A 27,290-nucleotide genomic window follows, 5' to 3' on the forward strand; every position below is an offset into this window, starting at 1 on the left:
CAAGCAGAGAATTTTTAAAAAAATCATAATTACAGGAGATGCTCCTCTGAATCCACGCACAGTCCTTGGTTAGAGCCAATAAAATGAATCATTTTGTTTCAAAAGCTGCTGATTAAAAAGGGCACCTGATCTGTGAATGTCATCTGGGATAGTTCTGAAAACCATACACTGAGATTGCCAACAGCTTGAGGAGGAGCTGATCAGGGAAAGGTTCTGGAACTTGTATCAAATGAATTTGAGAAAGATCATCCACAGCAAAGTGATTGGAGAGAGGAACAGCCTTTGGGCGTAGGATTTAATTGCAAACTCTATGACATTAATTGGCATGACAGCTTTCCTGTGAAGTCACTGCGATGTGACTACATCTGCTAAAGCGTATCTTTTTTTAACATCAGTGTTTAAATCAAACAATTATATTTGCATGTAGTGTGATGAAGGGCAGGATCCTATAGGGATCTGAGAGACACGGCCCACAGTGAGATATGTGGCAGAATTCAGAGACAGTGCAATGAGGCCCAACTCAACATTGGGAACAACTTGTACCGTTTTACATGCTCTTTGCAAACAACATGGTGAGTTGCCAACTGATGGTGATATTCGGCTTATTCAAGTCCAACTTACAACTGTAATATTCAGCCTCCCAACTCAGCAAACTCACCAAATCAGCTGCACTTTGGGCACCTGGCAGCGGGCATTGACCACACACACACACTCCCCATGTTCACAGGCATTGGCATCAGACATGTGCCAGCCTCCAAGTTCTCTCATGGCCCAATCCGATCCACTTACAGGAAACTTCTGCCCTTCAACACGGACACAGTCCACTCAGGGACCCACGCTCAGCTCATAGACTGTCTCTGGGCTCTTTGCTCACTGTCACAGCGCTCACTCACTCCAAACCTATCTGGGTGCTCACAGCATCCCTTCCCTACGTTTTGTTCCTCAGCTGGGGATACCAGAAACATGTTACTGCTGCTTCCTCAAGCCATTTATCACTCCTTAAGCCAGGAAACTTGCAAGCGGGCCTCAGTCAAGTTAAAGAGGGTAGCCTTTGCTTAGGAGTTCCTGATGCAGTAAGTCCAGAGGAACCTTCAATCCTGGTCCTGTGTGGAACAGTAAGAGTCAGGATTCTCTCTTCAAGAGGGGCATAATGACAGGCAACAAAACTACCCATTTCTGACTCTCACTGCCCCCATGGTTGGCTGATTTCCTCCCGGGATGCGAGAGATGCAGGTATTGAAGGAGGTGGAGGTGGGTGACATAGCTATTACTGGGGAGATAAGGAGGTGTAAATGTGTTGCTGAAAAAGCGCAGCACGCCAGGCAGCATCCAAGGAGCAGGAGAATCGATGTTTCAGGCATGAGCCTTTCTTCAGGAATGAGCCCTTCCTCATTCCTGAAGAAGGGCTCATGCCCGAAACGTCGATTCTCCTGCTCCTTGGATGCTGCCTGACCTGCTGCGCTTTTCCAGCAACACATTTTCAGCTCTGATCTCCAGCATCTGCAGTCCTCACTTTCTCCTCCAAGGTAAGGAGGTGTCCCAAGCCAGTGCAGAGGGCATGTAGGTTTAAAGCTGACAGGGGTTAGAGTGAGTGAGGGTGACTGGGGAGGATGATAAATGCAATGGTGAGAGCTGTGGAGCTTGACGTTTGCAGGGAGGTAGGGTACAGCAGCAGAGACGGAGTAAGGGTGAGGTATCAGAGAGAGGATGGTGGCTCTGACCCTGGCAAACTGGAGAAGGTCATTGACCTACAAGCTTGGCATTCCTCCAGATGGCTGAAACTGCACTGACCGGGGAGTGGGGGTGGGGGCACCCTGGGACCATGGGCTGGTATTGGGGACTCCTCTGCTGCTTCCCCGAGGGGGAAGGGGAAGCCTGTCCTCTACCCCACCCCATCCAGCAGGAACTCCAGATTCCCGCCCACAAAGCAGGTGCACCAATACCCCCCATCCGCCACATCCGGGAGCAAATTTTAGGAACTGTGCATGGCAGCTCCACACTGACGCAGCTTGTCTGGGTACACAATGGATCCTTAAAGATGGTACTGGTGCATGGGATGCCATTGATTTCCAGAATATCCTGAGTGGTGAGTTGTTCTGAGAATGAGTCCTGGTAAGAGACGCCAGACAATATAAGGGTGGGGTAGGTAATTACTGAAGTGAGTTTGGTAAAAAAAACAATGAAAAAACTTGCTAAGCCTCAAACCCTCTCCAAAACAACCCGACACAACTTGGACTGAGCGAAAGAACTGATTCAGCTCTTAAAGACAGGTGATAGCAGTCATGAGGGAATCATTATATGGGTAAGAATTTTTAAAAATTCATTCACACAATTAGGGCATCACTGGTTATTTATTGCCTATCCCTAATTGTCCCAGAGGGCAATTATGAGTCAACTACATTGCTGTGGGTCTGGAGTCACATGTTGACCAGACCAGGTGAGGATGCAGTTTCCTTCCTTAAAGCACATTAGTGAACCAGATGGATTTCCCCCCAACAATTGGCAACCGAGTCATGGTCATTCCGATTTTTATTGAATGCAAACTCCACCATCTGCCGTGGTGTCCCGAGAACATCACTTGGGTTCACGCCCCCCCACAACCCACCCTCCCATCTGGCAACTTCCCCTGCCACCTCAGGAACTGTAAAACCTGCGCCCACACCTCCTCCCTCACCTCCATCCAAGGCCCGAAAGGAGCCTTCCACATCCATCAAAGTTTTACCTGCACATCCACCAATATCATTTATTGCATCCGTTGCTCCCGATGCAGTTTCCTCTACATTGGGGAAACTGGACGCCTCCTAGCAGAGCGCTTTAGGGAACATCTCCGGGACACCCGCACCAATCAACCACACCGCCCTGTGGCCCAACATTTCAACTCCCCCTCCCACTCTGCCGAGGACATGGAGGTCCTGGGCCTCCTTCACCTCCTCTCCCTCACCACCCAACGCCTGGAGGAAGAACGCCTCATCTTCCGCCTCAGAACACTTCAACCCTAGGGCATCAATGTGGACTTCAACAGTTTCCTCATTTCCCCTTCCCCCACCTCACCCTAGTTCCAAACTTCCAGCTCAGCACTGTCCCCATCACTTATCCCACCTGCCTATCTTCTTTTCCACCTATCCACTCCACCCTCCCCCCGCCCCCAACCTATCACCTTCATCCCATTCCCCACTCACCTATTGTACTCTATGCTACTTTCTCCCCACCCCCACCCTCCTCTCACTTATCTCTCCACCCTTCAGACACTCTGCCTCTATTCCTGATGAAGGGCTTTTGCCCGAACCATTGATTTTCCTGCTCCTCGGATGCTGCCTGAACTGCTGTGCTTTTCCAGCACACTGATGTAGACTCTGGTTTCCAGCATCTGCAGTCATTATTTTTACCTTTCTGGATTAACAGTCCAGTGATAATGCCAATAGGTCATCACCTCCCTTTATTTGGGGTTATAATATCTGTTAAAAGTGTTCTCTGAAAAAAGAATTGAGTAATAGGTGTTATCAATGAGAAAACCTTGTTGGCTTTTCTTGGCTCTTAAAGATCTGTCCTTTTAAGACTCCATTTTTCTTGTTGTTCCACCATTTCCAGATGTAGGGATGAGTGTCAGCACACCAGATTTATTCTAGTCATTTCTGAGGACTTAACATCAACCTTGAAGGCAATTCTGTGCTGCTGAGTGCTCCCAGCAGCCACTTGACTCGCTGAGTTTGCCGTTGTATATAGTCAGTGGTATTGAGTGGTCCTGGATTCGCTCTTGGTGCAGTCTGAAATCACAGCCTGTATTCAGCCAATCCTGGGCTCAATTCCTTTTAGTATCTTTGTCCTAAAATGTTTGGTCAACAAACATCTGTCAATTCCTTTTTTTTTAATTAATCGTTGATCTGGCACTAATTAGTGTTTGAAGAAAAGTGCCAAGCTTCTCCCATGTACTTTTGCATGTAGAAATGTTTCCTTATCCCACAACTTGTTTGAATTTTCACCTATGGCCTCTGGTCCTAGACTCCCAATCAGCAGAAATAGTTTATTTACCATTTCTCTTCACCTTAATATCTTGAAAACTTCGATCAAATTATTCTAATCCTCGAGATATAAACGCCAGCATCCCATTAGCCTTTATGATTATTTTATGTCATTGATCATTAAAATACCACTTGTATCCACAGGGTCTCTAGATTTCCACTGTTTCCTGCTTTCTACCACTTGAAGTCAAAGAGTCATACAGCATGAAAACAAATCCTTTGGTCCAATCAGACTACTCTGAACATGTTCCCAAACCAAATTAGTCCCCCATGCCCACATTTGGCTCATATCGTTCCAAACATTTCCTATTCCTGTAATTATCCAAATGTCTTTTAAATGTTGTAACTGTATCTGCATCAACCACTTCCTCCAGCAATTCATTCCACCCATGAAACACCCTCTATATAAAAAGAGTTGCCCCTCATGTCTTTTTTAAATCCTCCTCTCATGTCTAAAATGTGTGCCCTAGTTTTGAACTCCCCAATCCTAAGGAAAGGACCGTGGCTATTCATCATACATGTGCCCCTCATGATTTTATAAACCTCTATAAGCTCACCCCTCAAGCTGCTATGCTCCAGTGGGAAAAATCCCAGCCTATCTTTATAACTCAAACCATTCATTCCCTGCAGCATCCTGGTAAATATCTACAGAAATGAGGCTAAACAAAAGTCATTAATGTCAGGAACACATACAAAAGATGCCTTTGCTGAAATTCTTCAGAAGGACCAGTCAATGCATCCTCACAAAAGCAGAAATCCTGCTGTCTTATCCTCCTCTCTCAATCTTCTCAACCAGTCTGCCTGAAGGGACATAATTAATTTCTTGAACTTGGCCAGTGGATCAAAAGTTGATTTCCTTGGAAATAAAACCTTGTTATCTATTATCCTGTTCTTTCTAATGTTCACCACATCTTCTTTGCTTTTGTACTCTTTGCCTCTATATAGAAGATATGAACAAGGCCTGGCTTAGGAAATTTGGCATGTCCCGAAGGATCCTTACCAACTTTTACAGATGCACCATACAAAGCATTCTGTTTGGGTGTGGCAACTGCTCTGCCTAGGGCTGTAAGAAACTACAGGAGGTTGTGTGCACAGTCCAGACCATCACAGAAGCTAACCTCCCATCCATGGATTCCATTTACACTTCATGTTACCGTGGAATGATTGCCAACATCATCAAAAACCCCTCTCGCTCCAGTAAAACTCACTTCCAATCTCTTCTGTCAGGCAGAAGATACAGAAGCTTGAACACACACACCAACAGATTCAACTAGGGAAAGTGAGGACCGCAAATGCTGGAGATCCTGATGAAAGGCTTATGCCCAAAACATCGATTCTCCTGCTCCTCAGATGTTTCCTGACCTGCTGTGCTTTTTCAGCATCACACTCTCAACACCAACAGGTTCAAGAACAGCTTCTTCCCTGCCATTATTAGACTGTTGAATGGACCTCTCTAACTTCAAATAATGTTGATCTCGCGAATGTTGATCTTGCTTTGTGATCATAACCTTGTATATCTTGTTCTGTCTAAGCATCCTATGATCTGTTTGTCTTTGTTTGCTATGATCTGCCTGGACTGCTCGCAAAACAAAACTTTTCAATGTATGCAGGTACATGTGATTACAATAAAAAAAATCAAATCAAATGTCAGTTGGCAGAAATACAGCAGGTGGAATTCAACCTGGAGAAATATGAGCTAATGTGTCTAGGGAACACAAACAAGGGAAAGGAATGCACAATGAATGGGAGAATACTAAGAGGTGGAGAGGACATGACTGTCCATTGATTCCTGATGGATTCAGGACAGATTGACAAAGTGGTTAAAAGGCAGATACAACTGGACAAATCATTAGTTAAGCCACATCATGAGCAAGGTGTGCAGTTCTGGTCACAGAATCACAGGATTGCATGTCAGAGGCTACAGAGGAGATTTACAAGATGTTCCCAGGACTGGGAAATTGCAGCAAAGAGGAAAGACTGGATAGTTTAGCATTATCTTCAGGGAGAGAATCTGCTGAGGGAAGATTTGATTGCAGTGCTCAAAATGATGAGGGGCTTGGGGACAGTGGATGGGCAAGAGCACATTCACCTTGACACAGAGGTCAGTGGATAGAGGCCATGGTAGGAAGATGAAAGAAATGAGGAAAACAACTTTCACCCAAATAGAAAACCCTTGGTGTGCCAAATAGAAAACCCTCGGTTTGTTTAAATGGAGTCTGGATATGAACTTGAAGTGCAGGATTATGGAGCAGATGCTGGAAAGCGGGATTAGGTACTTGAGAAGGCACCAAGTCAAAGGATATTGCAGACATGATGGGCGGATTGGCCTCTTTCTATGTACATTCCTATGATTCCAAGTCATTCACTCAATCAATTTGGTTTCTTTACCTTAGAAGATGACATATACTCCACCACTGAGTTACACTCAAGTCTGCGAGAGATTCTTGATCCCTCAAGGGATCAAGGAGTGGGGGGAATGGACCTTGAAGCAGAAAATCAGCCCTAATCATATCGACTATTGGAACAGGCTGTCACCTACTCCTTCTGTAACTTGTTGTATACTGTATCTGAATCACCATTAGCATTTAGAAGTGCCAGATGCATTTGTTATAAAATGCCAAGTGTACTTCAGACAATTAGACTGAAATGTAGTTTTCCTTCCAGTGTACTTAAGTATTATTGTGTTGCTCCTAATAGGTTTTTGAGGGTTTATTCTGAAAAGCATTATGACTAGTTTAATGTGCACTATTTGTATAAAATTAACCAAAGTTCGATTCTGTCAGATGTTGGTGAGTTCGCAGATGCATTTAAAATGATTCTGGAGAATAAGATATACTCAGATGTTCAAAAGTGACATGAAGAACATTGGATAAGAAATGGCAGACAAGTAGTGAGCAGTTAAAACAGCTGTAAAAAAGCATCTCAATGCTATACCCAAGAGACGATCACACAGATCCATAAGGAACAAATATAGAAACAAGCCTCACCATTCCCAACGGAACAGAAAATCTATTGCTTCTGTAATGCAAGTCTGAATTATTAATGATGCAGGTTCAACACAAGAAAAAGGCACCAAGTTCTCAGCAGTAGGTTAATACTTTTACTTTAAGATAGAACTGGTCAATTCCCACAGATTGCCAGAATCTTAAAGGTTGTTTAATCAAATTAGCTGTGAGACTGTAACATGATGTAATAAGGAATAAGAATTGCAATATATAGCATTGGGCAAATAATAAAACTGATTTATCGCAGGATTACTACACAGGGAAGTCTCTTCTCATTCAACCTTGATGCAAGGTTATTCATTTGTTAAAGGAGCCTTGAGATGTATCACGCACTCACAACTGATAAATCGTATTTTGGAAGGAAGTCTCTTTCAGTAAGGTCAGCGCTTCTTCCAACTTGAGATTTCAAATTGTGTTGTTCCTACGTTTCAATTAGTGATGGCTGGTGATAACGTAAAGTAACATTCAGACTACACGCTGAGCAGATGAACAGGTCTAACAGTTTCCAAATCCCTCCATCTCTGGCACTGAGCATTGAAAGACTACTTACATTCAAGGAACCTACCATTCAGAGACTGAATATATTTTAGTTCCAACTGCTCACAGATGTGTCTGTAATTCCCACTCTGGGATCAGACGTGTCTGTGATCCCACTCTGGGATCAGACCTGTCTGTGATTCCCACTCTGGGATCAGATGTGTTTGTGATTCTCACTCTGGGGTTAGACGTGTTTGTGATTCTCATTCTGGGATCAGACCTGTCTGTGATTCCCACTCTGGGATCAGATGTGTTTGTGATTCTCATTCTGGGATCAGACCTGTCTGTGATTCTCACTCTGGGATCAGACCTGTCTGTGATTCCCACTCTGGGATCAGATGTGTCTGTGATTCCCACTCTGGGATCAGACCTGTCTGTGATTCCCACTCTGGGATCAGATGTGTCTGTGATTCCCACTCTGGGATCAGACATGTTTGTGATTCCCACTCTGGGATCAGACGTGTCTGTGATTCCCACTCTGGGATCAGACATGTTTGTGATTCCCACTTTGGGATCAGACCTGTCTGTGATTCCCAGTCTGGGATCAGACGTGTCTGTGATTCCCAGTCTGGGATCAGACCTGTCTGTGATTGCCACTCTGGGATTAGACATGTCTGTGATCCCACTCTGGGATTAGACGTGTCTGTGATCCCACTCTGGGATCAGACGTGTCTGTGATCCCACTCTGGGATTAGACGTGTGTGTGATTTCCACTCTGGGATCAGACTTGTCTGTGATTCCCACTCTGGGATCAGACATGTTTGTGATTCTCACTCTGGGATCAGTCCTGTCTGTGATTCCCACTCTGGGATCAGACCTGTCTGTGATTTCCACTCTGGGATCAGACGTGTGTGTGATTCTCATTCTGGGATCAGACGTGTCTGTGATTCCCACTCTGGGATCAGTCCTGTCTGTGATTCCCACTCTGGGATCAGACGTGTCTGTGATTCCCACTCTGGGATCAGACATGTCTGTGATTCCCACTCTGGGATCAGATGTGTCTGTGATTCCCACTCTGGGATCAGACATGACTGTAATTCTCACTCTGGGATCAGACGTGTCTGTGATTCTCTCTCTGGGATCAGACATGTCTGTGATTCCCATTCTAGGATCAGACATGTTTGTAATTCCCACTCTGGGATCAGATGTGTCTGTAATTCCCACTCTGGTATCAGACATGTCTGTGATTCCCACTCTGGGATCAGATGTGTGTCTGTGATTCCCACTCTGGGATCAGACGTGTCTGTGATTCTCATTCTGGTATCAGACCTGTCTGTGATTCCCACTCTGGGATCAGATGTGTGTCTGTGATTCCCACTCTGGGATCAGACCTGTCTGTGATTCCCACTCTGGGATCAGATATGTGTCTGTGATTCCCACTCTGGGATCAGACATGTCTGTAATTCCCACTCTGGGATCAGTCCTGTCTGTGATTCCCACTCTGGGATCAGTCCTGTCTTTGATTCCTACTCTGGGATCAGTCCAGTCTATGATTCCCACTCTGGGATTAGACATGTCTGTGATTCTCATTCTGAGACCAGACGTGAAACTCACTCTGGGCAGTATGGTGGCTCAGTGCTTAGCACTGTTGCCTTACAGCACCACGTACTTGGGTTCAATTCCACCCTTGGGTAACGGTCCATGTGGAGTTTGCCGATTCTCTCTGTGTTGGTGTGGGTTTTGGTTTCCTTCTAGAGTCCAAAGGTATCTAGGTTTGGTGGATTAGCCATGTTAAATTGTTCATAGTGTCCAGGGATGTGCAGACTAGATGGGTTATCCATGGGACATGAAGAGTGACATGGATTGGGTGAGTTGGGGAGGTATGCTCTTTGGTGGGTTTGTGTGGACTTGACTTGATGGGCTGAATGGCCTGTTTCTACACTGTAGGGATTCTATGAGATGTAATTCTCACTGTAGGGTCAGATGTGTCTGTGATCCCACTGCAGTTTGGTTGTGAATATTCTACTGATTATGCAGATGGAAAGAAACCTGTTCTACATGGAAAAGAACATCGTGGGTATATTGGAATTCAGTTTTTGAAGTATGCAGGACATGTGATGCCAATATGTGTCATTTGCTAGCTTTATTGTTTTTCTTCTTTCTGGGCATGTATTTATTGCTCTGGTTTCCTAGATGACACAGTTGCTGATTCCCTTACCCAGTGACTTGATTAATGTGGATCTTGGTATTCTTGCAGGGCAAAAATACCAAATTGACTCCAAGCTCTTTACTTTTAGTGTTTTTATATTAGCCATTTTGCCAATGCATTGGAACAATTGCTGTGATTATATAACCTCCGTATGGTCCAGGCGTCTAACATCAAAATTGCAATCTCACTCTGTAATCAACTGTCACTTACACCCTCTAGTGCCTCCTACTGGATAACAGGGACAACTTCAAGCACTGAGCCGAGAGGATTTGACTCTGGAAATGTCTCTCTTTCTCTCTTCTTGGAACCATTCACCTGGGAAGATGGCTGCACTTCTCTCTACTGCTCAGATTTAGTAATTTTAACTAATTATGTGATGCTGTTAGCCACCAACTGCTGACATTATGTGTGCAGATTATGCTCATTTGGAGCTGACATCGTCAAATGTGTTTTGGAGCTCTGTGATGTCGACATTTCAGAATACTATTCTGTGTAACCCTGCTTATGGATGTGATAGATACACACACACACACATACACACTCTAGACACACAAACACACATACACATATTCACAAATTCTCTGTCCCAAACGCACACAGAGGCACAGGCGCACACACACATTCCCAGGTCTTTACCAGAAATTAATTTGTTAAGTTGGGCTGGTGAGGAGATGGAGCATAGGGAGTGTTGTCAATCATGAAGGTTAGACACAACTTTGCTGGGAGCCATGGAATATCGAAGCAAAAGTTGTCCCTGCATATGACAATATGCAAGGATACAGGAGTACAGTGATGGTGTTGCAGGAACAACCCCTGCAACACCTTGTGAGCAGGTCACCCATTCATCCTCTCAGACAGAAGCACTGTCCAAGCTGGAGTAAGAAGAAATTGGGTTTTTTTGTCATAGAAATCAATTAGAAATGCCGACGAAATGAAATAAAAGACTTATGGCACAGGGAGACTTCTTAAATCGTATTCTATTCTAAGGAGTAGGACCCAGAATAGGCCATAAGGCCCTTCACAACCGTACTGGCATTCAATAAAGTCAAGGCTGATTGTCTACTCCAACCTCACATTGTCTGTATAACTCTGAATTTCCTTAACAATCAAAATCTATCAACCTCCAACTTGAATTTGTTCAAGGACTGAGCATCCACAGCTCTCTGTGGTAGACGATACCAAAGATTCATCACCCTCTGAGGAAGAATTTTCTCCTCATCTCATGGAATGCTGAAGCCATTGAGAATTTTGTAAATAACACTGCCTTTAATTTTCCAAACACCCGGAAGTACAGTATTCCACTTATTTAATTTCTCCTCATGGGACAATCTTGTCATCGCAGGGATCAGTCTCATGAAATTTTGATACATTTCCTCAAGGAACAGCAGGATTACGAAGAGAAACAGGACCCAGCAATTCAGTCTCCATATTCTGCACCAGCCCCACCACACCCCTACACACACACACATCTCCCCTACACACACACACCATGTATACACAAACATACACACCCTCCTACACACATATCCCACATACACACACATACAAACACACACCCTCCTACATAGACACCCCATACACACATACACACTCTAGACACACAAACACACACACACATATTCACAAATTCTCTGTCCCAAACGCACACATAGGCACATACACACACACACACTTCCTGCTCTGGTCACTCTCTCTCTTTCACACACACCCACATACACACACACTCCAAGTTCCGATCACACACACACACACTTCCTGCTCTGGTTACTCTCTCTCTCTCACATACACACACACACTCCATGTTCCGATCACACACACACACACACACATTCCACGTCCTGAACAGACACACGCACTGCCCATTCCAATCACATACACACGTACACACACATATTCTCTCTATCCCGAACACACACATACACTCCACGTCCTAAACTCCCACACTCCCACACTCTCCGTTCTGGTAACTCTCACACACACAAACACGCACAAATACGCACACATGGACACACACACACACACACACACACACACACACACATATACACACACACACACAATCCCTATTCCGATCACACACACACACTCCATGTCCTGAACACAGACACACACACTCCCTGTTCTGGTCATTCTCTCTCTTTCTCTCTCTCTCTCTCTCACACACACACACACGCTTCCCCAAATATCATTCAGAATTTGTGCCATTAAGTCAACGACTTTGTTAAAAATGCTACAAGCATTCTGGTAAAATAAGCAAAAATCAAAATATAATGAACATAAAGAACTGCGGATGCCAAAAATCAGAAACAAAAACAGAAATTGCTGGAAAATGTCAGCAGGTCTGGCGGCATCTGTGGCGAGAAAGCAGAATTAATGTTACGGGTCGAGTGACCCTTCCTCAGAGGGGTCAAAATATGTTGGTTCCTCCCAAGGGTTCTTCCTGAGATTTTGTTGAGATTTACCTTTTCATTTTTAGGTTCTAATCTTTCATTCACAACAACACCTTCATTAAAAGGTGCTGTCTCATCAGGAGGAATCTTGTTTTTGTTTTTTGATAGAGTGTGGGGTAGGATTGGGTTTTCCTGCTTGATTATGGTTCTTCTCTGCTCTTGAATATTCATGTCTGGGCAAAATACCAAATTTTCTGGGCAGGTGAGGAGGAAGGCTTCAAAAAGCCACCTATTGAATATTGTTATGATCCCAGCTGATGCTACTGCTGGGCAAGTCAGATATTCAGACTGAGATCTGGCCTGATAGATTATGTTTTGTTTTTACAGCAAGTCTGACAACATTTATGCAGAGAAAGCAGAATTAATACTTCGGGTCCGGTGACCCTTCTTCTTGGGTTCTGAGGAAGGGTCACTGGACCTGAAACATTAATTCTGCTTTCTCGCCACAGATGGTGCCAGACCTGCTGATGTTTTCCAGTAATTTCTGTTTTTGCTTCTGATTTTTGGTATCCGCAGTTCTTTCAGTTTGTTATATTTTGATTTTTGCTTATTTCACCAGAAGGCTCATAGCATTTGTAACAAGGTCGATGACTTAATGGCACAAATCATCGTGAATGAATATGATTTGGTAACCATCACGGAGACATGGTTACAGGTTGGTTATGACTGGGAGTTAAATATCCAGGGGTATCAGACTATGCAGAAGGACAGATAGGAAGGTAAGGGAGGTGGTGTAGCCCCAATATTCAAGGACAACATCAAGGCAGTGCTGAGAGATGATATTGGTTCTATGGAGAATAAGGTTGAATCCATTTGGGTGAAAATTAGAAATTCTAAGAAGAAAATGTCACTGATAGACGTAGTCTATAGGCCTTCAAATCACATCACATCACATTGGGGTGGGCAATAAAAAAAGAAATAACTAATGCTGTAAAAATGGCATGGCAATTATCATGGGAGATCTTAATCTAAATGTCGATTGATCGAACCAGCTTGGTCAGGGTAGCTGAGTGTATCCGTGATAGTTTTCTTGAACAGTATGTAATGGAACCAACGAGGGAGCAAGCTCTCCTAGATCTGGTCCTTTGTAATGAGACAGGAATAATTAATGAAGTCCTAGTCAGGGATCCTCTTGGAAGGAGCAATCACAATGTGGTTGAATTTAGAATACAGGTGCAGAGTGTGAAGATAAAATCCAGTACCAAGCTCCTGGGCTTAAACAAGGGAGACTACAATAGAATGAGGGAGGACTTGGCCAAAGTAGACTGGAAACAAAAATATTATGGTGGGATAGTTGACAAACAGTGGAGGACTCTGAAAGAAATTTTTTAAAGTGCTCAGCAAAAGTATATCCCAGTGAAAAGGAAGGAAAATAAGGGGTAATCTGCCATGCATGTCTAAGGGAATAAGGGGGACTACAAATTGAAAGAGAAGGCACACAAAGTGGCAAAAATAGCATGAAACTAGAAGATTGGGAAAACTTTAAAGGTCAATGGAAGGTCACAAAAAGAGCTATAAAGAAAAGTAAGATAGAACATGAGAAAAAGCTCACACAGAATATAAAGATAGACAGCAAAAGTTTCCATAAATGCATAAAACAAAAAAAGAGTGGCTAAAGTAAACTTTGGTCCTATAGAGGATAAGAAGGGGCATTTAGTTATGGGATATGATGAAATGGTCAAGGCATTGAATAGGCATTTTGTATTTGTGGAGGACACTAATAATGTGCCAGTAATTGACAAAGAGACAAACGTAGTTGAGGACTTGGAAACAATCGTTATCGCAGAAGAGGTAACGTTGGGAAAGCTAATGGAGCTAAGGATAGATAAGTCTCCTGGCCCTGATGGAATGCATCCCAGAGTACTAAAAGAGATGGTGGGAGAAATAACAAGTGCACTAGTGGTAATTTTCCAAAATTCACTGGATTTGGGGATGGCACAGTGGCTCAGTGGTTAGCACTGATTCCTCACTGCGCCAGGGACCCAGGTTTGATTTCAGCATTGATTCCAGGTTTGCACATTCTCCCCATGTCTGCATGGGTTTCCTCTAGGTGCTCTGGTTTCCTCCCACAATCCAAACATTTGCAGGTTAGGGGAATTGGCTATGCTAAATTGCCCATAGTGTTCAGGGATGTGTTGATTAGGTGCATTAGTAAATATAGGATAATAGGGTAGGGGAATGAATCTGGGTGGGTAACTCTTCGGGGGGTTAGTATGGACTTGTTAGGCCAAAGGGCCTGTTTCCATACTGTAGGGATTCTATTCTGTTCATTGCCAGCAGATCAGAAAACTGCAAATGTGATGCCACTGTTTAAAAAGGGAGGTAGACAAAAGATGATAATTATAACCAGTTAGCTTAACCTCTGTAGTGGGGAAGATACTTGAGTCTATTATCAAGGAAGAAATAGCAAGACATCTAGATAGAAATTGTCCCATTGGGCAGATGCAGCATGGGTTCTTGAGGGGTAGGTCATGCTTACAAATCTTTTGGAATTCAATGAAGATGTTACAAGCAAGATGGACAATGGGGACCCAGTGCATGTGGTGTACCTAGATGTCCAAAATGCCTTCAACAAGATGCCACATGAGAGACTGCTGCATGAGATAAGGATGTATGGCATTACGGGTAAAGTATTACCATGGATAGAGGATTGGTTGACGATCAGGAAGTAAAGAGTGGGATAAATGAGTGCTATTCTGGCTGGCAATCAGTAACTAATGGTGTGCCTCAGGGATCAGTGTTGGGACCACAATTATTCACAAGTTACATTGATAGTTTGCAGTTGGGGACACGTGTAGTATGTCAAAGTTTGTGGATGACACTAAGATGAGTGGCAGAGTGAAGTATGCAGAGGACTGTGAAACTTTGCAGATACTTTGAGTGAGTGGGCAAAGGTCTGGCAGATGGAAAACAATGTTAATAATTAGGAAGTCATCCATTTTGGTAAGGATAACAGAAAAAAAGGACTATTATTTGAATGATAAAAGTTGCAGCATGCTGTTATGCTGAGGGACCTGGGTGTCCTTGTGCATGAATCACAGAAGGCTGGTCTGCAGGTACGACATGCAATTAGGAAGGCAAATGGAATGTTGTCCTTCATTGCTAAAGGATTGAGTTTAAAAGCAGGGATGTTATGTTGTAGCTGTACAGGTGCTGGTGAGGCCACACCTAAAGTATTGTGTGCAGTTTTGTTCTCTTTACTTGAGAAAGGATGAACTGGCACTGGAGGGGGGTGTGCAGAGGAGGGTCACTAGGTAGATTCCAGAGTTGAGGGAGGGCTGGCTTATGAGGAGAGACTGAGTAGACTGGGATTATATTCATTGGAATTCAGAAGAATGAGGGGGGATCTTTTCAAAACATATAAATTATGAAGGGAATAGATTAGAAGTAGAGAGGATATTTCTACTGGCAGGTGAAACTACGACAAGAGGGCATTGCCTCAAGATTAGGGGAGCAGATTTAGGACTGAATTGAGAAGGAACTTCTTCACTCAGACGGTTGTTAATCTATGGAATTTTCTGCCCAGTGAAGTAGTTGACATTACTTCAGTAAATGTTTTTAAAGCTAAGACAGATACTTTTTTGAACAATAAAGGAATTAAGAGATATGGTGAAAAGGTAGGTAAATGGATCTGAGTCCACGAAAAGATCAGCCATGATCTTATTGAATGACAGAGCAGACTTGAAGGGCCAGACTGTGTATTCCTGCTTCTGGTTCTATTGTTTTTATGTTCTTCTCATGGTGGTGTTCCACTGAAAGATAAGTATGCAATGCTGCAGATTTGGCTTTAACAATAAAACAATAAAAAAAGGAATGACAATAAAATGGAACAAGCCAAGCTATTTACAAATACCACAATTTGAAAGCTTTCAAAACATATAGTAAAATACAGTTTCATCTATTCCCAATGACTTTGCAGTACTCAAACATCAGAGAGAGTTTCCTTTGTTATCACATCAACAGGTTTAACTTAATTGTTTCTTCCAATTCCTGCCTATTCACAAGACTAAATTCAAATTAACTTAGCTCCAAGTAACAGCTTCAGATTTCTAACCAAACACTTCTGGTCTGGAATTTTCAGATTACAACCCTTACAGTGAGGCAACCTATTTCTTATCTGTTCTTAACTAACTCCTTTTTCAAGTGGAAACTGTTCTTATATCTGACTCCAGCCAGGTCTTCTATGTCCCCAAAGGCTTTCTAATCCATGATTCTTCAAAACCAAAAGCAACCTAATGACAATGTTTGCTGTCTCTGATCGGCAACCACTCACAATAAACAAACTCATATTATCACTTCATGTGGACACTATGTTTCTGACAAATATTGGGTTAGAACCATGGTTCCAGAAATATTTACGTGTTAATTATTGAACCCCTTCGCATGTATAGAACGAAAACCCATGCCGCTAATTCAAAATCTACACTCTAAAGTGAATGATATTAAAATACATGTAAATCCTTACATCAGCAATGCATCCTCTGATTCCCTTATCAATCCAATCTTTGACATCCTTAAAATGACAACAGTGGTTAGTACTCACAACACCGGGGACCTGGGTTCAACCTGAGTGACTGTCTGTGTGGAGTTTGAACATTCTCCCCGTGTCTGTGTGGATTGCCTCCCACAATCTAAAGATGTGCAGATTAGGTGGATTGGTCATGCTAAAGAAATTGCTCCATGGTGTCCAGGGATGTGCAGGTTAAGTGGGTTAGCCATGATAAAAACCCCATGCACTGTTAAGGGTCAGTGGTGGGTCTGGGTGGGATGCTCTTCAGCCTTTCATGCAGACTTGATGGGCTGAATGGCCTCTCCACTGTAGAGATTCTGTGAAAATCTCCAATAAATGTGACATACAACTTCTCTCCATAGATCTGTGTTGATTTTGCTAATCAACAACACAGCAAGGGTAGGACTTATGCAATTAATGGTAGGGCTTGGGTAGTGTTGTAGAACCGAGCAACCTCGGGATGCAGGTACATAATTCTTTAAAGTTTGCATCACATATAGACAGGGTGGTTAAAAGGCATTTGGCACATTTGCCTTCATTGCTCAGTCCTTCCGGGTATAGGGGTTGGGATGCTATGTTGAGGTTATACAGGACATTGGTGAGGCCTCTTCTAGAGTACTATGTCCAGTTCTGATCTCCCTGTAACAGGAAGGATATTATTAAGCTGGAGAGGGTTCAGAAGAGGTTTGCCAGAATGTTGCTGGGGATGGAAAGTTTGAGTTATAAAGAAAGGCTGGATAGACTGGGGCTTTTTTTCACTGGAGCATAGGAGGTTGAGAGACGACCTGATAGAAGTTTATAAAGTCATGAGAGGTATAGATAGAGTCAATGATAGCTGTCTTTTCCCTAAAATAAGGAATTTCAAGACTCGGGGGGACAATGATAAGGTGAGAGGAGAGAGATTTAAAAAGACATAAGAGGTATTTTTTTTACACAGAGGGTGGTTCAAGTGTGGAATGAACTTCCTTGGGGAGTTGTGGATGCAGGTACAACTACAACATTTAAAAGACATTTGGATGCATTCATTGATAGGAAAGATTTGGAGTGATATGGGCCAGGAGCAGGTAGGGGTGGGACCAGTTTAGTTTTGAATTATGTTTGGCATGGACTGGTTGGACTGAAGGGTCTGTTTCCGTGTTGGATGACTCTGTGACTCTATATTGAGATTTTCTAAGTGCTCTGTCACTATATCCCTAGTAATAAATTCCATTTTGCCTACAACTGATGTTAAATTAACTTTTTCTCTATTGTTCCTTTCTTAAATAGTAAGATTATATGATTACCTTCAAATTATTGGGAATGTTTTTGGAATCCAAGAAATTCTGAAAAGTCAAAACCAATGCATCCCCTATCTGTGCAGCTGCCTCTTTGAAAACCTTAAATGCAGGTTGACAAGTCAAAATTATTTTTGCACATTGTCCCATTTATATATTTACTTACACTAATTTCTTTAAGTTCTTCACTCTTGTGAGACCCTTGACTTCAACCATGAAAACAGATTGCAAGTATTTGGTAATGACTTTGTCATTTCCTAATTCCCATTACAATGTCACCTGTCTCTGATTTTGGTGGACCCACATTTATTTTCATTAATCTCTTCCTATTTACATGTCAATAGAAATATTTATAATCTGTTTATAAGTATCTTGCTGAGTTCTAAAAACTCTCCCAATACTTAGGTGCATTACTCTACCAGAGGAGGTGGTGGAGGCTGGTTCAATTACAACATTAAAAGTCACCTGGATGGGCACACAAATAGGTTTAGATGGAAATGGACCAGATGCTGGCAAATGGGACTTGATTAATTTAGGATATCTGGTCTGGTGTTAGACTGACGGATCTGTTTCTATGCTGTACATCTCTATGGCCCCAGAAGCCTCTTCCTTTCATACAGTTATAAGGTAATATAGCACAAAATAAGACTTTTCAGTCCAGCTTGCCCATGCCAAACATATTCCCAAACTAAACCAGTCCCACCTGCCTGCACCTAATATGCCCTTTACCATCTCTTGTAAATTATGATGTGGACTTTCCAGGTAATCATCATTTTATTTTTGATATTTTTGTAATTAATCAGATCAAAGGTCATCTCATCACTTGCTATTCAGCTGTTGACACTTTACTCACACCATCTGACACTTTTGATCACCTGCAAAGTCTTGTTATTCAGCCTGTCACACTCCACTCACAGTATTTGTACTTATTGGTTGACCCTCATCATTACCTGGAATTAATTTGCCATTAACCCTCTGCCTATAAATTCTGCGCCTGTGCGCATCCCTCCATTTCACCTGATGAAGGAGCAGCGCTCTGAAAGCTTGTGATTTCAAATAAACCGGTCGGATTATAACCTGGTGTCATGTGACTTCTGACTTTGCAAATCATGAATGGGACACACTCCTGTGGGATTCTACTGTCTTACAGCAATTTAATACTTTGTAAATTATGAATTCATTCTTTCAATGCTTGTCTAACAACAGCACTAAACTCCACATCAAGACTCAGAAAGTCGAGCAAAAGGGAGGCAATGTTAGGCTGCTCATTTTACTGCAGTTATGAACATCACATCAGTTAACAAATAATTCAAAAACACAGTAAGGAAGATCTGCAGAAGGATTAGTGGGATATCAGCACCTTCTCTGTGCAATGTGTCTGTTTATTGCAGTGTCTGCAACAACAATGCAATTCATTACTCAGAATAATACAGCATGACAGAACCACAAGGAATCGAGCTGAAAGAGATGAGCAAATAATAATAACATATTGCAGAGTTACTGAAATAAAGCAGCTGAGAAAATTGTCAGAACCTAATAAAGTCTCCCTTCCTCCAAACTGGTGAAAGTTTAGTTTAATGCAGAATATACAATTTTTCTTTTACAAAACCAAATTAAATGACTTTTATACGACTGATTCATGTTTAAAGCTTTGTCTTAGTAAACTGGTCTTTGAGGCAGGGATTATCTTGCAAACAAATTCACTTGAGAGAAAACAAGAAAAATGAATATCTCAGGTTTTGCAGCAGTAATGGCAGTGAAAACTGCCAGCATTTCTTGTAAGTACTCTTTGAAATTGATGTAAATTTCTGTTCATGTTCTGTACATGTGCAATTAAGTGCAGAAATGTACTAGCATCATAATTATTGCTAAACAGTCTTAATGTCCCTATCACAATTTATCATACTGACTTAAAAACCTACAGCTTTAAAAAATATCTTTATATGCTTACTGATTATATTTTTGCCATGTTTAAACTCTAAATATTTATTTTACGTTCTGTACAGGTTTGTAAAAAAGCCAAAATAGTTACTAGCTGATTTGCTGACTGTGAGAATGCTTCAATGTGATTGGCTGCCAAAGCTATTTGGAGATAACACTATTGTTGGTGATCTGTTGTTTCTTCTGACCTGGTCTAGATTCAAACAGGAAAGGGGATATAAATGCCATGGGGATCACTTGAAGGCAGCTTTTGTCAAGATCAACAGTGAGCACTATTGTTTGGCTTCTGAGCATGAAATCTGGGCCAATACATTTCACTACTAATATGTACACTGTAGGTTACTGGGGCTTGGGAGAGTGGCAGTGGGAAGGAGGCTCAGCACTCTAGATTTGAGGATCACCAGGTATCTATAGAGGAGGTCCACTTTATTCCCTGCCCTGATATTTGTTGCTTTGCACGTACATCCCCATTTTATTAGTGAACAGCTTTTGGTGCTCATTCAGTTATTTTCGATTTGCATTGTTATTTCAACATGTTGCCAAAAAAAATCATTCATTTCATTCCCTTGGGAAATAAATCCTCATTTTTCATTCTTTATCAGAAAGTTGTCCCTTACAGATAGCAAGGACCCCCTGCATTGGGTGAGGGAGATTTCCATAGACATTCATCCCACTGACCCACTAAAGACCATCCCACCCAGACACCTCCCCCCTCCCAATACCCTATCCCTGCATTCCCCATGGCCAATCCACCTGGCCTGCACATCCCTGGACACAATGGAGCAATTTAGCACGGCCAATTCACCGTAACCTGCAGATCTTTGGACCGTGGAAGGAAAGCAGAGCACCCGGAGGAAACCCATGCAGACACGGGGAGAATCTGCAAACTCCACACAGACAGTCGCCTGAGGCTGGAATCAAACCTGGGTCCGTGGCGCTATGAGGCAGCAGTGCTAATCTCTGAGCGACCCCTTTTGGAGTACAGATTCTTGCCAGTGGATTTATTTGCATAATGGTTGGTGATAATCCAGCTGACTGCAGTCTTTCTATGTTATGGGGAGGGGTGGGTTGGGGAAATGCTCACCCAATTAGCCGACCCCCTGCCACTGACCTCCAGCCCCCTCTCAGCCTATAGGAAGACCATCAGGCTTCAACAGGTTTCTCCTCAAGGGGCAGAGGCTCCACTAACCACTGGGGGATCCTCAGTAGCAACAGCAGGATGGCCACATTGAGCCTTTGGGAAGGAGGGTGTCTTCTTCGCCAATGCAGGCACAAAGGTGATTGGAAGACAAAAGGAACTTTATCACCCCGCACTCCCTCACAGCTTTGCTATCCACCACCCACAACCCCAGCCGACCTCCAGACCATCCTTAGAGCGCTGGAACAATCCAGGCCTATCAGTACACACGATTCCCATAACTCTCATCATCGTGAAATGATTAGATGCAAGGAGGCCCGTTTATGAATGCACAGCAGTTTCTGTGAATAGCATCCAAACCATTAGAGACACTGTGTCATGTTTTTGCTGACACTAATTTAGACTGTATGATTGAGCAGATTGATAGCACCAAATGGTAGTCACAATTTGGCAGATAGCAAGATAAATAATAACTTTGGTTTACCAGTAACAACAAAATACACATTGATAAGTGATCAAACCTTTTTTAATGACCAAAACCTTGAGAGGTTATGATTTAAAAAAAATATTTTGGCCACTATCCAATCAGTAAAATGACATGATGCTACAGACTAAGCATTGGGCTCCAAACTCTGGGATTTGGATTCAAATCAAGTCAGACTGATGGCCATTTCAATTTAGCTTCTAACAGCCCAGAGCAAAAACCTTTGCTATTTTGGCAAACTGATTCAGAAATATGATAAGGGAGGAGGGAAATTTTATGTTTGTGAAATAACAGGTGCTCAGCTAAGGCTAGAACTGGGAATTATTATTCGAAAAGAGGAGATGAAATTTAACTCTGCATCTACTCATGCTCCACCTGATTTAGGAATGGCTCTCGGTCTCTAACATCTCTCAATGAGAACAAACACACAGCCAACAAAATCTGATCAATGCAAACTAATAAAATGGCTAAACTCCAACAAAAAGAAGCAAAAATCTCTCCACACTGATGGGAAATCCTTACTGCTCATTATTAAAAGGTAATGACAATTTTGTCAAGAACAGATTTGTTTTGCAATCAACTTTAAGCAATCATATACAATCAGTTTCTAGCCCGAAATTTGAACTACATTAGAATTGTTTCCATTAGTAAGATATTCTTCTCCCTAAGCCTTGCACACTTGTGATATTGTGTCATTGGCTGCTGTACGGTGTACCTGATTTTTGATGGATTGCAAACAAAATAAATATGTGCTGATTGACACAGAGTGCAATCCTTTTAATTATGGATTAATACTATGTAAAGGAAATTTGCACCTTCTCAGTTTGGTGTGGTACTATGATATTAAGCAACTGAGTTCCACAATGCAAGAGTGGTACACAGTCTGATCATCTGCAAAATCGAGGAAGGACTAAGTCTTGCAGGTACAAATCAGCTTCCAATTCATTGTGCAAATTGAAGTTGCAATTCTTCATTTTACACCACAGATCTTGAGATATAAATCTGTAAAGAGTGTGTGGAAACAAGTGGCTTAATTTTATGGGATATGGGGGTGTGTATCAGTGCTAGGGGTGATACAAGGTGCGTGCGTTACTTGCATTCTATTATCATTTATTTTATAGCTTGGATTTGAGCTAATGGCGTGGTGGCTTTGGTCTGAGGAGACTTAATGATCCATTTGTAGGTATTTCTGCAGGCACAATGACTTCATTTTAACAAAGCTTGAGAGACAGACAGACAGAGAGCGTTCTAGTAAATGATGCACTTTGTCTTTATTGGGAGACCTTTTATGAGTAACAAAAATAAATATTTGTGCTTTGGGCTTTCAGTTTAGCAGGTCAAAAATGGTTTATTTTCTCCCTTAATTAAGGGAAAGACCGATAGCTTAGAAAAATCTTTTGGTTTCAGTTTGGAAGCTTTCCAAAAGCCATGGCTGGATGGTGGGTGAGTAGGACAGTTGCTTCTAAGGGAGGTTGGGAGTTTAGATCTGTTAAGAAACAGGTTACCTCAGTTTAGTTTGAAATTTCCAGACCAGGAGTGTTAGTTACAGCCCTGAATGTGTTACATGAAGCTGAGAAAGTCTAAGCTCAGTTATACAAATGCTCCAGGAACTGCACATAAGATTCATAGTGAATTAAACTGTATTGATAGGAAAGCGGTGGGAATTCACCATGAAGTGAAGACTGTAAAGGAGTGCTTTTTGGATTGATGGAATTGTTTTTACTAGATGTTTATAAATCTTTAAAATTGGTTGAACTTAAATAGTTTGGATCATTCTATTCAATGTTATTTTCATTGGATAATAAACTTCTGTGTTATTGCTATAACTGAATCGCCAGCATTGTATATTGTGTTTCAGTGAGAGACCACATGGTTAAAATCAAAACAAAATTTTCTATCAAGCCAGATATCCGTTTGGGATGTGATGTGTCCAGCAATAACATCAGCTGGAAACAAAATAGATTTTAAACAGACCGAACAGAACAACTTTAAAAAATAAAGGCAAAATACTATGGATGCTGGAAATCCAAAACAAAGACAGAGAATGCTTGAGAAACTTCACAGGTCTAGCATTTACTGTAAAGAGAGAAAGGGATGGGTTGGAGGGTATATAGTGAAAGGTGGGGGGAGGAAGATGAGGTTTTGGAGGGCAAGTAGGGAGGAACAAAGGATGGGGGGAACACTGGGGTGACTTGTTGGGGGTGGGATGGTGACCAGATGTGTATAGGGCACTAGTGGAATGATGAGCCCTTCTGCCTTTTCAAGGAAGTTGTTTCAAGACAGCTATTGTAATCTCACCTGCCTCCCGTAACCTAGTGTTTTATGGCAATGAGCTGCCAATGAATTAAGCAGTTGAGCACCTCGATAGATCTAAGGGCAGATTGGCCCAAGGGTACCTAAACTCTCCTCCTTACCCACCTCTAGCATCTCCACATAGGATGGCGAATGGTCATGGGCGTGAGCAAGGCGATAGTGAGCTGGGAAACCTACAAATTGAACCTCCATTCCCCGTGCAAAAAAAACATTTCCCAGCAGGAGGCAGTAAAATGCAGTCCAGAGACTTTTACTCTTAAAACATTAGTTTATTAATGTTGGCGGCAGTGGGAACTTTGAGTGCTGGCAACCAGATTAGCAACTCCTCTGTGATTGCCATTTGAATTTAATACTTTGAATTTTCTTCTGATGTTGAAGAGGGGAATCGGGGTATTCAAAAATACTGCCTTGATTTTTCTGCAATTGGTCTTTGAATTTGTTGTCTTATGAGAGCATTGTTCAGCTAATTGGTAACAAGTGTGTACCCATTTAAGATCATCACCAAAACAGCAAAGGGAGAGATTGGGATATTTAAGGTTATGACATGGGTTACTGTGCCTGATACAGTAATGCAAACATTGTCTAGAATAAAATAACTTCAACCATTGTGTAGCATCGCTAACATAATGACAATCCTAAGGTCCGTCAGAAAAGCATGATGAAATAAAAGTCAACACTGAGCCATTGGAAGTGATATTGGGACAGGTGACCTAAAGCTTGCAAATGGTCAGTTTGACAGGGCCAGAAGCCATCTAATCAGTGCTCTTTAAAGGGACCTCTGCAAGATATCACTAAATAGGTAAGTTTAAAAAAACTTATTAATCTGAGTATGGAGCCGGGGTAACAGGAGTTAGCTTCATGGCTCATGCTACAACAACAGGCTAGAGACGGGCAATGTCCAGGTCGGCTTCTTCCTTCTTACCAACATCTTCCTCCCTAAAACCATAAGGCATAGGAGCAGGAGGAGGCCATTCAACCCATTGAGTCCGCTACTCGATGCGATCATGGTTGATCTGATAGTCCTCAACTCCACTTTACTGCCTTTACCCCCATAATCTGTGATTCTCTGATTGAATAAAAACCTGTCAAACTCAGAATTGAACATACTTTCACAAACAAACGGACAATGCCAGACAAACCCATCCACTGGTGGAGTATGGTGCCAGCTCTTTGCCATCTGACATTCCTCCTCCTTGCCAATGGTACATGGTCTCTTGGTGAGTGCCCATGTGTGCAGCACACTCATCAAATCATGATGATACAGGAAGGACCTATTGTGTGGGGTGTTCCCGTACATCAGTTCCCATGTGGTGAATTTGTAGGATTCCTGTGGAGATCTGGCAGAGAAAAGGCTCAGGACAGACCTGAAAATCAGAAGGTTTTAAACGTTTTAGCATTAATTCTTTTTTTAATACATAAAAACTAGGAAGAGTAGTAGGCCAACCAGCCCTTTGAGCTTGTTCTGCCATTCAATATGATCATGGCTGATCCTCTTTGCCATATTCTAGCTTTATCTCAATTCTGCTCAACGCCTTCAATATCGAAATACTTATCAATCCCTTCCTTGGAGACCCAGCTTCCACCACGTTCTGTGGCAGTGAATTCCACAAGTTGTCCACGTGAGTGAATTCATACATCCTCACCTCAATCCTCAACGGCCTACCTTAAATCCTGAGACTGTGTCTGCTGGTTCTAATACCCCCAAGCAGAGGGGACATCCTCCCAGCATCTTGGCTGTCAGGCCCTGCTAGAATTTTATATGCTTCAATCAAATTCCCTCTCATCCTTCTCAACTCTAGTGAATACATGCCCAGTCGAACCAATCTTACCTCATACAACAGTCATAAAATCTTTACAGTGCAGAAGCAGAACATTTGGCCCATTGTGTCCAGCCAGACCCACCCCAACCCTGTAACCCTGAATGGCTAGTCCACCTAGCTGCACATCCCTAGACACTATGGGAAATTTCAGCAATCCACCTGACCTACACATCTTTAGACTATGGGAGGAAACCCACACTGACACTACACATCTTTGGACTATGGGAGGAAACCCACACTGACACTGGGAGAATGGGCAAACTCCACACAGACAGTCACCCGAGGCTGGAATCGAACCTGGGTCCCTGGCACTGTGAGGCAGCAGTGCTAACCACTGAGCCACTGTGCGCTCCCAATCCTGCCAACCCTGGTACCCGCCTAGTGAGCCTCTGCTGCACTCTCCTGAAGACATCAGCATTTATTTTCCCTGCAGCATCTTTACCTGAAGGTTCATCTTGTAGTTGATTTGTTCAGACAAAGAAGAAGATTTTGAGGAAAGTGTAGCGTGCCCTCCTATTGGCACCTGCACCCACACAACTGCTGCCAGAGATGGCTCATTTCTCTTTGACCTATGTTGGTGCTGGAGGCTGCTCAAGCTGTGCCTGCAGATCCTGGTGACATTACAAGATGTGAAAATCTCACTGACACGTATGCTGAATTGGTCTTCAAAAGCGTCATAAATCACAGCCAGCCGTACTATACATGGTACTGCATGAAAGAAACCTTTTTGGGTGGAGGAGGTGCCAACTGAAGATGTTGGAAGTGCACAGAATCCATTCATCAATTGAAATTGGGAAGACGGATTAATGTTTGGGGTAGAGGCTCCATTTGAAATTGGGAAGACGGATTAAGCTTGGGGTACAAGCCGCATTTCTGGAGCTTCTTCTCAAGACATCACGCCTGATCCTCTATCCCAACTCTATATTCCCACTTTCTCTGCATATCCCTTGATACCTTTGATATCTAAAAAAAAATTTCTTTCTTGAACAGACTCAGTGAGCCAATTAAATATCTCCAAGCCAATGTGGAGCTATTTCACTGCTGGTAGCTATTCCTACCTGACGAAGGAGCAGCGTTCTACTTTCAAATAAATCAGTTCGACTATAACCTGGTGTTGTGTGATTTTCAACTCGGTCCACCCCAGTCCAACACCGGCACCTCCACATCAGAAAAGATTTAGGAATTGGGAAGGGCTGGAGAGACATGCAGTTCCAGCCCCTCATGTTAGTTTGACATGATAGGGCAGCATGGAGGCTTAGCAGTTAGCACTGCTGCCTCACAGTGCCAGGGTCCTGGGTTTGATTCCAGCTTCGGGCAACTGTCTGTGTGGAGTATGCACGTTCTCCCTGTGTCTGTGTGGGTTTCCTCCCACAGTCCAAAGATGTGCAGGTTAGGTGAATTGGCTGTACTAAATCGCCCAGAGTGTTCAGGGCTGTGGAGGCTAGGTGCATTAGTTAGGAGAAATGTAGGGGAATGGGTCTGGGTCAGATATTCTTCGGAGGATTGGTATGGATTTGTTGGATTAAATGACCTATTTCCACATTATAGGGTTTCAATGTATGGTTCCCATGCCACATCTCCATTGACTTGTCTTCCTTCCCAGCCTCCAAAAACTGGAACTGCCCTAAAACCTATCCATATTTTTGATAG

The 27,290-nt window shown here is 42.7% G+C and overlaps 1 protein-coding gene across 6 annotated transcripts in view; it reads right to left on the reverse strand.

Moving 5' to 3' along the window:
• rhbdl1 (rhomboid, veinlet-like 1 (Drosophila)) overlaps window positions 1–27,290 on the reverse strand; it is a 303,228-nt gene that overhangs the window by 149,311 nt on the left and 126,627 nt on the right. Inside the window, exon 1 of one of the 6 annotated variants that reach the window (XM_072560064.1) lies at window positions 34–54. The exons of the other annotated variants lie outside the window; for them this stretch is intronic. The gene's annotated coding sequence lies outside the window, so the exon portion shown is untranslated. Of the gene's footprint in view, window positions 1–33; window positions 55–27,290 lie in introns of those variants that run through there. 6 annotated transcript variants of the gene reach the window in all.

This window comes from Chiloscyllium punctatum, chromosome 40 (genome assembly GCF_047496795.1).
Source record: "Chiloscyllium punctatum isolate Juve2018m chromosome 40, sChiPun1.3, whole genome shotgun sequence".
Classification (NCBI taxonomy): domain Eukaryota; kingdom Metazoa; phylum Chordata; class Chondrichthyes; order Orectolobiformes; family Hemiscylliidae; genus Chiloscyllium; species Chiloscyllium punctatum.